This window comes from Nannospalax galili, unplaced genomic scaffold (genome assembly GCF_000622305.1).
Source record: "Nannospalax galili isolate Female #2095 unplaced genomic scaffold, S.galili_v1.0 scaffold591, whole genome shotgun sequence".
Taxonomy (NCBI): domain Eukaryota; kingdom Metazoa; phylum Chordata; class Mammalia; order Rodentia; family Spalacidae; genus Nannospalax; species Nannospalax galili.
Genome location: NW_008330926.1, coordinates 4,075,865 through 4,086,433, shown reverse-complemented (window position 1 = coordinate 4,086,433; position 10,569 = coordinate 4,075,865). Strand labels below are relative to the sequence as shown.

Genomic DNA, 10,569 nt, shown 5'->3' with positions numbered 1-10,569 from the left:
AGCCCAGCCCATATTTAGTTGGCCAGGGCTTAGGAAGCCCACCCTGACCTGCTCATCATATGGCTGAATCTTTCCCTTACAGGAAAGGGTCTTGGGCAGGAAAAACTTGGGACCAAGTCACCTCTACTTCCCAAACAGTAGGAAAGCCATCCTGAGGATGCCTGGTAGACAGGAGCTGTTGTGTCAATGCTTGGGGCTGATGGCCAGGAATGCTGCAAATTCCTCAACTCGAAAGTGTTGGGTAGCGCTCTTTGGACGCGGCGATAAGGTCCTACAGCTCCCTTCCGACACACACGTTCTTCCTTTGAGGCTGGTCTTGCTTTGCAGAAAGCAACAGTGGAACCAGATGTCCTCTGTAGTGACTGGGCTGCGTGGGCCGTGGGGAGAGTGGGCCGCAGGGCCAGGAAATGGAGTGAGCAGCTTCCTGGTCTCTGCGCATCACTGTCAGGATGACACAGTTACTACGGTGAGCGCTCCAGAACCGGGGAGAGCAGATGGCAATTCTTGTCGAGGACGGTAAGGAACACTCAGTTACTGAAAATGTCTCGTAAGAAGCATCTTCTTTATTTTCTGAGGCTCCGGGAAAGCAATGCTGTCCGCAGACCCTTGGGAAGAGCAGGCTCAAACGCAGGGAACCCTTGCAGGCAGCCCTAGTGTGCTGCTGAGATCAGGACTGAGGGCTGGGTGGAGGCCAGGGTGGCAACACAAATTTAAGAAAATGGGCTGGGAATGCACCTCAGTTGGGACTACTGGTCTAACATGCATGAAATGCTGGGTCTGATCCCAGTATTGAATAAACTGGTGACGCACAGTAAAATAGACATTCTATGGGGGTGGGTATGAAGTTTTTTGGTAAGACCATGAAATGCTCACACTACAAGTGTGTAAAATGTTAAATCAACAGTGTACCAAGCCGGGAGTGGTGGTGCACACTTTTAAGTCCAGCAGAGGCAGAGGCAGGCAGATCTCTGTTGAGTTCCTGGTTTGTCTGGTCCACATAGGGAGGGGAGTTTTAGGCCAGATTGTGTTACCAAACCAAACCAAACCAAACCAAACAAGCAAACAAAAAAAGAATAAAGTTTAGAGCCAGGCATGGTGGCCCACACCTTTAATCCCAACACTCAGGAGACTGAGGCATTATACTATAGGCAGGGAGGTAACTAGTTAAAAGTTATGTAGCTTGAGCTACATAGCAATACTGTCTTGAAAATAAATAAGGGGGCTGGAGAGATGGCTCAGCGGTTAAGATCACTGGCTGCTCTTGCAGAGGACCTGGGTTTGATTCCCAGCACCCACATGGCAGCTAACACCATTCCTAACTCATAACTTTAGTTCCAGAGAAATCCAATGCCCTCTTATGACCTCCTCAGGCACTGTACAGCACAGGTGAACTTACACACATGCAGGCAATATACTCATACACATAAAATAAAATAATAAAGCATTTTAATAAATAAATATAAATAAAAAATATCAGGACAATTATGTTCTATTTTGGGTTTTTTTATTTTTATTTTTTATTTTATGTGTATGAGTATATTGCCTGCATGTGTGTAAGTTCACCTGTGCTGTACAGTGCCTGAGGAGGTCATAAGAGGGCATTGGATTTCTCTGGAACTAAAGTTATGAGTTAGGAATGGTGTTAGCTGCCATGTGGGTGCTGGGAATTGAACCCGGGTCCTCTGCAAGAGCAGTCAGTGCTCTTAACTGCAGAGCTATCTCTCCAGCCTCTATTTTGGTTTTTAAACTTATGGATTATTCAATAAGATTTTTATTTTGTTTTCCTTGTGAGGTATTGGGATCAAACCCAAAGTCTCAAGCCTACTAGTGCTTTATCACTGAGTTACATCAAAAAGTTATTTTTTATTTTTAATTAATTTATTTTTATTTTACGTGTATGAGTATATTGCCTGCATGTATGTGAGTGCACCCATGTCGTGTAATGCCTTGGAGGTCAGAAGAGGGCTTCAGGTTCCCCTGGAACTGGAGTTAAGGATGGCTCATAGCCACCATGTGGGTGCTGGGAATTGAACCCAGGTCCTCTGCAAGAGCAGTCAGTGCTCTTAACCGCTGAGCCATTTCTCCAGCCCGTATTTTTTAATTTTTGAGACAGGGTCTCCCTGGAGCCCCAGCTGACCTGGAACTCACTATGTAGACCAGGCTGACCTTGAACTCAGAGATCTGCCTGCCTCTGCCTCCCAAGTGCTGGGATCAAAGGCTAGAGCCACCACGCCTGGCTAAATAAGAGTGCTTTCGTGATAGAAACATTGAAGTGGGATTACCAGAGCCTGTGACCAGCAAGAGATGTAGGGAGATGCAAACCAGGGGAAGAAAGCCTCTTGCACACACCATATACATGTAGCATGTTTTCCTGCTGACCACAGTTGTGTCTCTGCAACAGGTTGTTAAGAGTCTTGTTCTTGGCTTTGCTTACAGAAACTAACATTTGCCAGACTTGATATGCATCTCAGAAAGTTAAAGTCTCCGGATGGCACTGCTGGAGATGGGGCTGGAGAGTGGTATGAACCACAGGCTTCCATGATGAGCTGGATACTGCAGGCACCATACTTCAGAACTTGGTGTGTCATGGATGATTCTCTGGGTGGGTCTAGCTACAGGGCAAGGCCAGACTCCATCTACAATCCTCAGAATTCTAGTGGCAGGTATGTCACTGTGTTTTCTGGTGGGCAGTCAGCTTGAAGAACTGTGTTGGTCCCCAGGGCTGAAGTAAGATTCTGCAGCAGTGTCACACCATGGGTGTTAATTAGGAAACAATATCTATGGGCAGCAAAAATCCTGTGCCACCAGTCTGCTTGTTAGCTAGAAGCCTACAGACTTTTGGGTAACAGTGACCTCTTAAAGTCAGTTAATGAGGGCAGGAGGTGTGGCTCAGTGCTAGATAGCTTTCCCAACCCACAAAGCCCTGGGTTCCATTCCCATCCCCACGAAATAAATACACAGAGTTAGCTAATAATAATGACTGCTATATACCAACTCCTCCCTGTGTACTTTATAAACAAAATATTCTGCTCAGCTTAAGGATGCTTCAGGGTAAACACTTTTACCTACTTAAAGGCAAGGCAGCGGAGGTTCACACAGGTGAAGCATGTCCAGGATACTTAGGCTAGTTCAGAGGCTGAGCTAGACCCTAGGCAGATACTGTTTCCTTGCCCCCGCAGCTACTGATGACTGACTCTCACGATGGGCCTATTCCCCAGGCCAGGTGCTCTCCTATCCTGCAGTGGTGGAACACCCCCCAACCCCTGGCCCCGTACTCATTCACCAAGGGTCACTGGGTCTTCATTTGGTTTGTCACATATGCTTGTGATCAGAGACTGACAGCTAAGCCCATGGAGATCTGGTTACACAACTAAAAGCTGGTCCAATGGCTCTCATGGGGTCACTTTGAGAAAACCAGAGCACAAAGACAGGTCACAGAGGGAAGGGGCAGAAACCAGTTCCTTGAACTTAATACTTGTACCAGGGGGCCAGATCAAAGCACTTCTCTCTCCCTGTCCACACCCTGTTTTTCTTCAGGTGCTTCCATTGCATACTTTAGTGATCTTCCTCAAAACCCTCACATGGCTCCTGTCAAGCTGGTGTCAGAGGAAGTCAGGAAGCCCAGGGGATCAACCTGAAAGCTTGCGCTGAACCTCATTCAACCAGGAGAAGCCAGAATTATTGATTCTGAAAATTTTGAACAACTTCTTCAAGGAGAAGGTTAAAGTCAATGGAAAACCCAGAAATTTCAGAATCATTCACATTGTACACTCTGGGAATAAAATCACAGTTTCTGAGAAAGAGCTCTCTAAAGTATTTGAAATATCTTACCAAGAAGTACTTTAAGAAGAATCTTCATGACTAGCTTCCTGTGTGTGTCTGATGTTTCTTTTAGATTAGTCTAGATGAAAATAGACCAAAGTCTGAGGACTAACTGAGCTTCCCTCATGGGCCTTTTGTTTTTGTGTTTTGAGTCAGGATCTCAATTCGTAGCCCAGGCTAGCATCAAATTCAAAATCTTCCTGCCTCAGTCTATTGGCCCACTGCTGGAATTACAGAAGTATATCACCATACCCAATTTCTTTTAATAAAAACTAGTGTTCGGCTTTTTGGGCTTTCCCTCTCAGCTCACTAACCCACTTCTACTCTTGGGAGTGTCCCCCCCAATCTATTTCTGTCTCTACCCATATGTCCTTGGAACAGTCCTTTGTCCTGGGACACAAGCATCTGGAATGGTGCTGTCTGAATGCAGACATGCCGCCCAGAACTGAGCATGCTTTCCCGTTTTCTTCTCTTTCTCTCTTTTCTGGATACTGGCAAAATCCTAAGGCTGCTTTCCTTGATGCTCTCTGGGTTTTCTCACTGGTTCTTGAGCTTCATGCCTAACTTAAAAGGCTACTTACTCTCCATCTCCCTCCAGGCAACTGCCAAAGTTTTTAGCTTATCTGCCCTGTGATTTTTCAATCGAATTACAATAAAATTGTTCTCGAACATCAACCAAAAAACAAAACAGAACTAAAAAACTAACTGCCCCCCCAACCAAGTTCCTTAAACTTAACGTTTGTTTCTTCTTCTTCTGAGCCCAAGTGTCCAGTGCCCCAGGCTGGCCTCCAACTTGCTCTGCAGCCAGCGCCCTCTCTTACCCTCACTGCCAATGCCCGGATCTCTGCTGTGTGCACCACCACACCCAGCTGTTTAGTTTAGTTTTGAGATAAGGTTTCACTATGCAGACCAGGTGTGCAACCACATGCCTGGCTAAACTTATGCTTTTAATACAACAAATAGAGCATATATGAGAAAGAAATTGACTTACAACTTCTCAGGCAATAGAAATCATTGTGCCTTTCTTTAGTTTGAGTCCTGACTCACCTGGAACTGAATATGTAGAACAGGCTGGACTTGAACTTACATTTATTCTCCTGCCTGTCTTCTGGGTGTGGGGACTTACAGGTATGTACCCCTATTCTGGGCTAAAAATCACTGCACTATTTAAAAATCCTCAAACTCTGTTTTATTGACAGAATGTGAACCTTATAACCTGCACCCCTCTGGAGAGTGACCGGTTCCGCCCTGTGGGCAATAGGAAGATCTTTTCTAAATCCTCTGTTGGAGTACTGGGGCTGGATGTAAGGCCCAGAGTGCTCTCCTCAGAGTTTGCAGCGTCTTGGGAAGGCACAATATGACCTGGCTAGGTTGTCTCTGGCCTCTAAGCAGAAGCTGACAGTGGCTGTGCAGCTCCTCCTGTGGGTGGGGTGGGGAAGCACCTGTCTTGGAGTGAATGACTTTGAGCACTTCTAAATAGTCTAAGAACATCGGGAAGTCAAGGAAGATTTGTGCTTTCTTTCTCTCTTTACGCATATTGACATGTGTTTTCATTAGCATTATTGTTTTACAGTGAAAGAAAACTTTTCATCAACTAACCATAATCCCTATGTTGGAACAGGCAGTGAGACTCTACTGTCTATGAACAGTTGCATATTAAGGTCAAGTAGAGTAGTACGTACCTGTGGTTCCAGAAACTTGGGAGGATGAGGCAAAAAGATCACTTGAACCAGGTGTTCAAGGTTAACCCATGCAATACAAGATGCTGTCCTTGAAAGAAAGTGCTCACTTGACAGCACATATACTAACATTGGAAGAACCACAGAGAAAATTAGCATGAACCTTGTGCAAGGATGACATGCACATTTGCAAAACATTCCATATATTTTTTAATATTTTATTATTTTTATTTTATGTGTATGAATGTATTGCCTGCATGCATGTGAGTGCACCTGTGTTGTGCAATGCTGCAGAGGTCAGAAGAGGGCATTGGATTCCCCTGGAACTGGAGTTAAGGACAGTTTGTAGCCACCATGTGGGTGCTGGGAATTGAACCTGGGTCCTCTGCAAGAGCAGTCAGTGCTCTTAACTGCTGAACCATCGCTCCAGCCCAGCATTCCATATTTTTATCCCCAGCAAGGAGACCATGGACAAAATGCCTAATGACAGTTACTATTGATGGTGGGCGATAGGCACAAGGTGGCTTGTTCTATTAGTTTCCAGTGAAACCTGACATTCTGTTTTTAAAAGGACAAAGATTTTAGAGAGAATGTTTCCGTTGCAAACTGAGTTGAAAATAGTCCAAAATGAACACATTTTTGTTAATAAGCTTTTTTTTTTTTTTTTGGTCTTTTTGAAACAGGGTCTCCCTGTAGCTCCAGCTGTCCTGGAGCTCACTATGTAGACCAGGAGAGCCTTGAACTCACAGAGATTCACCTGCCTCCGCCTCCAGAACACTGGGATTTAAAAGCATGAGCCACCACATCTGGCTTTTAAAGGATTTTTTTTTTCATGTCAATAACTTACTAGTTCATTCCTTGATATGCTAATTGACTTTTATTTGCAAATAAAGCAATATATCCTTTTTTTTTTTTTGAGACAGGGTCTCCCTGTAGCCCCAGCTGTCCTGGAACTCACTGTGTAGACCAGGCTGGCCTCGAACTCGCAGAGATCCGCCTGCCTCTGCCTCCTGAGTGCTGGGATTAAAGGCATGCGCCACGACACCCGGCTGCAATATATCTTTTAATATGATTATTTCAAACTAGTAATTATTTATGCACATAGATTAGAAGGCAAACTCAGTCATTAAAAAAATCATGTCGGAAGCATTTTGAGTCTAGATGATTCAGTGACTTGTACTATGATTCACAGCATAGGGAAAGAACTGGTATTACTTGTGCAGTTTGGAAATAACCCGTGGACCTCCGAGTAGAGCTCTTTAGTGCATAATCCTATGTTGATTATGAGAGCTTAAGCAGTCTTTAGTATTTCCGACTGCCTTGGTGCATGGCTAAGGAATGGGAGGGGCCTGGAAAGGCTGCCTGAGCCCACGGAGGGGACCTATCAGCCTCAGCCCAATTTGGTGCAGAGGTGAGGATAAATATAAAGGCTTGATTTGGCCCCTGATGGTGGAGCATTAAATTACCTTTCCTTAAAGGGTTACCTTGCCTCCCCTTTCTGGTCCATGCCTTTACTAGTAGGCTCAGACTTCATGGGCTCTGGGAGAGAACACTTTGGTCATACATGGCACCCTGTGTGTGGGGTCTGCTTCATTCATTTCCACTGTTAAAGGATAAATGTGTATTTTCAGAAACTGTGTAAGAAACCCATGACAAAATTTATCACCCAGGCCATTTCTAGGTGTAGGGTTTAGTAGCATTACCTCTATTTATTATGGAGCTTGTCTTCAGGACTTCCTCCTTGTCCAAACAAAACCTATACCCATTAAACAAGCTTTTTCCTTCTCCCCAGCCTGGAGCAACAGCCATTCCACTCTGTCTCTGTGAATGTGAGTCTTACTCTGGGTCCCTCACATAAGTAAAATCAGTGCTTGTCTTTTCTGACTTGCTTAGCAACAGCATATTCTCAAGATACATCTATGTTAAAGCATGCCAGAATTTGCCTTTTTTAAGACAGTGATACTGTTCCTTGTGTGCATGCCATGTTCATCCACTTACCTGCTGATGGGCACTTCATTGCTTCCACTTTTAGCTGATGTTCGTCGTCTTAGTTTTTTCATATTCTAAAACCAAGTCACTGATCTGTTCCTTGCACCTCTAGTTTTCAAATTAAGTTCTTTAAATGTGAAGCATTCTGCAGGCTGGGTATACCCTTTCAGATGGAAAGAAGTTTGGCACAGAGTCAGACATGGCTGGGTGTGGTGGCACACACTTGCATTCCCGGGAATGTAGAGGCAGGAGAATCACAAATTTGAAGCAGCCTGGGCTATATATTGAAAAAAAAAAAAAAGTCAACCTTGGACTCCACAGTCAGACCTGGGCTCCGGTCTGGGCTCTACTATTTACTATGTGACAAGTTATTGGTCATTCCAAGCATCAAGAAAGTGAGGATCCTGCCTGGTTTCCTGACTTGTAAGGTTAAAATCTGATCATGTGGCATAAAGAGCACTAGACACTGGATGTATTAACTAATCTGCCTCACTAGACATATTGGCCTTTCACAAGATCAGAACCCAACAAGCTCTGAACCTGGGCTCTTAAAATGTGTCCAATCTGAATTCTGAAAAATATTACAAATTCTCTAGGGGGACAGAGGGAACATTTCTGTATATAAACATCCTTTTCTCTTAAACACAGGTGTTGTAAAACAATAGGCACTTATACCACCTGGTGGCAGGCTATATAAATGTTCAATGGAAGTTAAAAAGTTGATATCAGGGGCTGGAGAAATAGCTCAGTTGGTTAAGAGCACTACTGCTTTTGCAGAGGACCAGAGTTTGATTCCCAGCACCCACATTGGGCAGCATACAACTCCAGTTCCAGGGGATCTGGCCTCTGTGGGCACTGTGCACATGTGCACCTACCATACATAGACATACATATACACATAAATTTAAAAAAAAAAATCTTTAAAAAAAATACTGGGCTGCATTCCGAAGGCAGAGGCAGGCGGCTCTCTGTGAGTTCAAGGCCAGCCTGGTCTACAAAGTGAGTTCCAAGACAGCTGGGGTTACAGAAAAACCCTGTCTCAAAAAGACCAAAAAAAAAAAAAATAAATAAATAAAAAATACTGGGCTGAACAGTATATTGGCTCAAATGAGTATTTGCATGTTTCTGAATATGCAGTGGTGGTTCCCAGCCATGACTGTACATCAAAGTCACCTGGTAGAATTTTTTTGTTTGTTCTTTTGAGACAGGGCATTCTAGGCTGGTCTTGAACTCTCTGTGTAGTAGAGGATGGCCCTGAACTTCTGATCCTCTTGCCTCCACCTCTTAAGTGCTAGGATTACAGCTGTATGCCACCATGCCCTGGATTTGGGGTGGGGGGGTGTCTTTTTGAGACAGTGTCTCCCTGTAGTACAGCTAGTCTAGAACTCATTATGTAGACCAGTCTGGCTTCAATTTCAGAGAGATCTGCCTCCTAAGTGCTGGGATTAAAGGTGAAAAAAAAAATTTTTTTTTTAGCTTCACAATAGATGGGAGGTGGCAGCTGTATCAGTAACAGTGATACAAAAACAGTACAGCTCTGGTGACCAGAGAGGACCACAAAGGCTGTTACCTGTCTGCCCAGGAAGATGGCCAAGGAACAGAGTGGACTGTGCTGCTGCGTGCATTCTCAAGGGAGAGCGTAGTGGAAGAGCTGTATAACGGAAGTGAAAGAAAAGAAGAAAAAAAAGTGACGTTTGTTGGCTGCTGCAGCACTTGCATACAGAGCTCTGCAGTAACCACCTGCACAGGAACTACTTTTCAAGAAAGGTGGCCACTCTCAACACTAGCCAAACTGAGGTAGGTATGCAGCTCAGCAGCAGGACCTCGGCACCTGCCGTGTCTTGGTTCAGCCTCATCTCCACAAGGCAACACCAACTGACAGAATCAAGCAACAACACTGCTCTTTCGGCATAGCTTTTATTTAAAGTAACATTTTCTTCAGGAGGGCAGACAGCTCACACTGGCTACTGCAATAAATCCAAAAAGTTTGTAAAATATTCTCATACAATAGAAATTGCCAAGGCACTTGTATTACAATCTCCAAATATTTTAAAAGGTAACACGATGTATAATTGATATTTAAAATGTTAAATCCCCCTGACAACACATGGAACAGCAAAGAACCTGAGAGAATGATACATCTGCCTCAATGATCTGTTGACAGCATAGTTTTCAAAAACAGAATTTAAGATTGTGAACTACATGACCCATCCTGAGTCCAGAGGCCTCCTGGTGGTTGTTATGTTAGGCTTCAATGGCCTTTTCCATAGGAAAGGACACATTTCAAGATGGCAACTGCTGTGTCATCATTTTCCCTTTATGGACTGTATCAGAAGTCTTTCAGCCCGGAATGCACTTCATTTCCTAAATGCTGTTTTCTCTCTTTCCATTAGATGGCAGTAGCTCACCATATTTCATCACACAAAGTCCACCTAGAAGGGAGGCTAAATTACAGGGAAGGCCCACAGCAGGCCAAGTTTCTCCAAGTCAAGTCAGTAGGATGCCAGAACTGCCAATGAAAATAAAGAAGAGCAATTCTAAAGGGATGGTCAGGTCAAAGCAGTGCTGGCTGGGAAAGTAAGGAGTGAATGGGGCAAGGAGAAAGGCATCAGTGAGATCCTGTTACACAGCCAAGTGAGCAGGAGTTTCCTCTTGATGGAGTCAAGGAAAAATAAGGCATTGACTTTTAACTAAAACCAGGGAATTTTATTGATATTCTTATTTATTTATTTACTTTATTATTTTTTATTTTATTGCCTGCATGTGTGTAAGTGCATGCCTATCATGCAATGCCCACAGAGGTCAGAAGAGGGTGCCAGATCCCCTGGAACTGGAGTTAGGGATGGTTAGCCACCATGTAGATCCTGGGATTCAAACCTGGGTCCTCTGCAAGAGCAGCCAGTGCTCTTAACTGCTAAGCGATCTCTCCAGCCCCAAACGGCATTTTAACAGGACATACTCATTTAAAAATCAACTGAAGAATGTCTTACGTTGTTCTGGATTAAATCTTAAGATACATCCAATCACAAAAGTCAATACTAACACTGGTAAACAGTCCAGATAATGAGTGAGGACTATT

The 10,569-nt window shown here is 44.1% G+C and overlaps 1 non-coding gene across 1 annotated transcript; it reads left to right on the top strand.

Annotated features, from left to right (window-relative positions):
• Window positions 1–5,603: 5,603 nt before the first annotated feature.
• LOC115068057 lies at window positions 5,604–5,710 on the top strand. Its single transcript, XR_003847444.1, has one exon. It is a non-coding gene; the product is annotated as a U6 spliceosomal RNA (small nuclear RNA).
• The last annotated feature ends 4,859 nt before the right edge of the window (window positions 5,711–10,569 follow it).